The following is a 4,776-nucleotide window of genomic DNA, read 5'->3' as shown; positions in this document are numbered from 1 at the left end:
GGAATAATAAGCAGGCATTTGCAAAGCTCTGTGTGATCCTCTGATAAAGAGTTGATACAGGGGTGAAGTGTTGCCCTGGACAGAGCTGGTTCATGCGACCAGGTCAGCCCAAACCTAGATGTGCCTTTGGGGCTGTCAGCAGGTACAGTGTGTCATGAGCAAGAAAGGAGGAGCTCTCTTTGTTCCCCAGCCACAGCTCATTTTTGTCTCATGTATCCCTGGCATGGAAGCTTGGCTTGGCAGGATGAGGGCGATGAATATCTCTCAACACTCCAGTAGAGTGATGGACAGCTGGGGTCCATGGCACATTCAGGTCTTAGAAAATCAGCCCCACTGAGGGGTTGCAAGGTGAAAGGAAGTCCGCCTGCCCTTGGGTCTATGAATTTGTCATCAGAGTGGAGGAGCTTTGGGGCACTGGGGAAGAAAAAGTCTCTAAAGAAACTGACTTCTACCCCAGGTAGATATTCCAGAAGAAACAGAAAACAATCCTAACCAGAAAGATCCCTCAAACTGAAAATCCTGAAGCCACAACCAGCTCCTGCTCACGTGGTGTCTCTGTCTAATGTTTTGCAAGGCTGTTTAGGGCAGATGTTCCCTACTGATGTAACCATCTACATCCGTTTCTCACCAGTGGGCTGATGATGAACTCAGGCTAAGTGTGTGATGTTTGGAGGGCTGCACTTTTGTGGACAGGTCCTACTTTTATCTGGGTGGTGCTTTAGGGGCAGCCAGGAGTCACTTGTCTTAACTGACCTTTCAGATTTAGAGGAGTTGGGATTTTGAAGTGGTCTAGTGAATCAGAGCAGGCTGTAACTTCCTGCCACCTCTCCTCCTGGTGCCAGCTCAGCACATGGAAACACACACATACAGACACAGACGTGGAGATGCAAGGCTGAGGCTGTTTGATCAACCCTCTTGAAGACTGCAAAGCACAGCCCCCCTGGGTGATGGAGTCAATCACCTCGGCAAGGAGGATCCATGGCCAGGGAGATGCAGGATGAGTCAGGCACTTTGCCGGGGACTGGGAAATCAGAGCGGAAGGCAGGGGTTTCCAGGACTCAGATTAATTGCAGGGAGGAGGCTTTCATGGAAGATGGAGAGGTCAGTTACACTGGATAATGCTTTGGCTTCAACTTCTCTAGGAAGCTGCAGCCCAGAAGATGTCTTTTCCCTGCCAAACAAGGGCCAGTACAATGACACCCTTCCCCCAGGCCTCCACCCACTGTAATGCAATCATTGAAAGGGAAGATTATTTCTTCTGTGCCACACATTAACGCTGGAGCTGCTGGAGTGGCATTCTTGTGCTGGATCTGTGCTGCCATGGCACACCAGCCGTACCATAGGGGAGCATGCCTGCAGCCCTAGGCCTGCTCCCTACTCCAGGAATGCCAGGTTGAGTGAGTGGGGCAGTGCCATGTTAGTCCCCAAAATCTGCTGTTCTGGAGGCAGCAGCAAAGGGTGGGAGAAGCCTCTCTGCAGCTCTCATCCCTATCCCCTTAGCTCATAGTTGTTGAGCTCTGCCTTTTCCGCTGCGCTCTTTCCTTCCCGGTTCCCTCCCCTGTCCTTTTTATCCCTGCAGTGGGTCTAGGCTGCGTGGATGAGGATGGGAATCTGCTCAGAATTAACACCACCCCATGGAGGCTGCAGCTCAGCCCTGGCAGAGTCAGGCTTGCAGGGCAGGGAGGTTTTTCTATCCCATGGGACTTCCAAAGATGCAAGACAAACCCAGCTCCCAATAACCATCCAAGGGCTCCTGACTGAAGATGGGAGATCCCCCTGCAAGGACTGAAGCCTGGCAGGGGACTCTTTGGAGAAGGCCACTCTTCCCCTGTCTGTGGGAGATGCAGAGAGTCAGGGGATAAAATGCCTCTCAGGCACCAGGGAATCATCACCTGGTGACACCACGTCTTTAATTTCTCCACTTGGTCCCAGCACTCTTTCTAAGGAGCTGAGGAGAGGTGAACAGCTGGGTGGTTGCTACTCTCCCCTCAAAGAGCAGCTGTGCTTGCTGATGCCCATGTTCCATCTCAAAGCAAGCTCCTCTCCAGGGCACTCTCTGTGTGCATGAAAATATGTGCTGTGGCAAAACACTACATGGCTACTGTGCAAAGAAATGAGATTCACCCCTGACTGCTGCCCCTGTGGAGAGCTCCTGGAAACACTGCCAGGCTTGCACCAGTGCCTTCCAGGGGAAGGCAGCTACAATTGTTCTCTCTGTGCCCAGAGGTCCCTGGGCAGCAACCACGCAGCCCAAGTGCTGCCCATTTTGTCATGTGCCATCCATCACGCTGGAGGGATAGGCAATAATGTCATTGTGGGCACCCCTGGTGTGTCATAGCCACTGGGACTCCTTCCATTCAGTTTCTCAGGACCCACTGCAGGACAGGCAAGGGTGGAAGCTGACTCCTCAGCTGTTTGTGGCAAATGATGCTACTTTCATCCTCAAAGCAGGATCTCTGGCAGCATTTGTAGGGATTAGTGACAGATCCTCTGCTTGGACCAGCAGCTTCAAGGCCTTCCAGCTCCATCCCATCACCTTCACCAGCCATGTTTGCCTGAGCTGCGCTGCTGCTTCCCTGGAGTGAAGCAGGATCACTGCAAGCTTCCTGGGCTTGGCAGCTGAGACCCACAGGGGAAAAAGGACCCCATTCCCCATCTCCAAGTGGAGCAAGGCAGCGGTGCGAAAGGGTTAAGCCGTGTTGTTGATTGTCACATGGTGCTGGGAATGCGAAGGGAGCGAGAGAGGCAGCGGCACATCTTGAGTGCACATGTGGCCTCTACCACAAACACTTCAAAGTGCTTCCCTCAGACTGACGGAACAGCCTGACGCCGACTGTAAATGCCCTTGACACGCAGAGTGGAAAATATCAAACGCTGCGGCGTTCCCCCCGAAACGCGGGCTGTTCTCGCTGGGGAAGGCCTTAATGAACCTGCGCGGGAGAGGAGGAGGGAGGACAGGAGGTGTTACGGGTGGTTCTCATTTAGACCGTGTATGGGTATGTGCCAGCCCGGGCAACTGGACTTAATCTGAGGCAAAGCCAAGTGCTCGAGGACATTTTAAAAGAGGCTGGGACATCAGCTTGAGGCAGCTCAATGTCATGATCCTACCACACCTTCCCCCCTGCTTTGCTGCCTGCCCCAAACTGTGCCAGGAGGAGCAAAAAGGTTTCCAGACTGGAGATTTCTCCCTTTCCTCAGGGAGCCCCCATCTCCTCCCATCCCCGTGCTACCTCCACTTCACCACCCCCAGCCCTGAAATGCCCTCCCTGATCGGTTGCTTTTGTGACACTGGAATCCTCCCCAGCCTCAGCACAGAGCAAGTGCCAGAGGAAACCTCATGGTGACCAAGTCCTTCTCCTGGGGCTGTGAGATGGGGCAGACCTCTTTTTCCCCTCCTCTCTGAGTTGGACAGGACTCTCCTGGGACACGGTCCTGCTCTGATGGGGAGGAAAAGCCTTGAGGATTATCAGAACAGATCTTGGTGACATCATGGAGTCACTGGGTGCATGTCTGGGGCATCATCTGCCCCTGGTCACTCTTGACAGGCCAGGATATGCAGTCCTGGTGGCTTTGGCCACCGTGGCTGAATAGGTGCCATCAGCCAGCAGTAGTAGGGAGCAGGGGAATGTGCCCCAAAGCTTTGAGGGTATTTCCCCAGGATAAGGACCAAGCAGGGACACCCTGATTTAGGGAAAAAGCACCGCATTCTCTTCTTGACCCTGAACCTGTGTGAAAGAGACACAAACAGCCTCTGATGGCCCCTTTTGACCATGATCCCCACAGACTTAAGGGGTGTATGAGCATGAGTGATGGCAATGGACCAAATGTACACAGACAGATACAAATCTCCTGCCCAGGCAGATGCAGAAGAGGGGACAGAAAGACAACGGGGCTGCGTGCGGTCTGCTTGGCTCCAGCACAGCACACATCGCCGAGAGGCTGAGCAGGGCTCTGATGACTGTAGGCAGCAATCCATTGGGTATGACACATTTGGCATGGACAAAATTGCCTCATAAAATACTTCTCAGATCAGCAAGAACTTGAGGGATCTCAGGAGGGAATTGAAGGAGAGGAAAGTTCAGACAGTCAGTGGCAAGACCCCTCCTTGCATCTTGGAAGCAAAAGCAGACAGAGGAGGAGACCACCAAGGGGCAAAAGGTGTAAAATGGAGGTGGAATGGAAGTGTTTCAGGTCATGGAGCACTGAGTCCACTTCCTGAGGAATCACATGAGCTGGACCACCTCCATCTCTCTGGGAGAGCAACCAATTTTCTGGATAACAAACAAGGTAGAGCATTTAAGAGGGTTTTAATAGAACATCTTTGGGGAAAAATATTAAGAGGGTAAACAGAAGACGTAGGTGCCACCATAAACTGCTGAGTCGTGGCAGCACAAATGTTAAGAAGCAAACTCAGAGGCCTGGGCAGTAAACAACAGGAGGTGGAAACCACCACTGATGGCAAAAAAAGCAAACGGCTTGGGATTTATGAAACCTCCTGGGAAGGCTTATCCGCCAGTAAGCTCTTGGTGCACCCTCTGCTTGGAAAAGATGCTGTTGCCTAGTTTAGAGTTGTTGGTTTCTCAGAAGGGCAGGAGGTGGAGTGCCCGCTCTCTGATGGATCATGAGAGGAGCCTTCGAGGGTTACTTGGCTCAGCTGACTGCAGAACATCACAGGGAGCACAAGGGGACAGTGCCTGGGACAGTGGGACACTGCTCTGAGGGAATAGGCAGCAAGGGCAATTGGGTCTGGCACTGGTGACCCTTGTGGGTGCCACC

This window comes from Lichenostomus cassidix, chromosome 8 (genome assembly GCF_008360975.1).
Source record: "Lichenostomus cassidix isolate B80296 chromosome 8, HeHo_3.0, whole genome shotgun sequence".
NCBI lineage: Eukaryota > Metazoa > Chordata > Aves > Passeriformes > Meliphagidae > Lichenostomus > Lichenostomus cassidix.
This window is presented reverse-complemented; position numbering follows the sequence as displayed.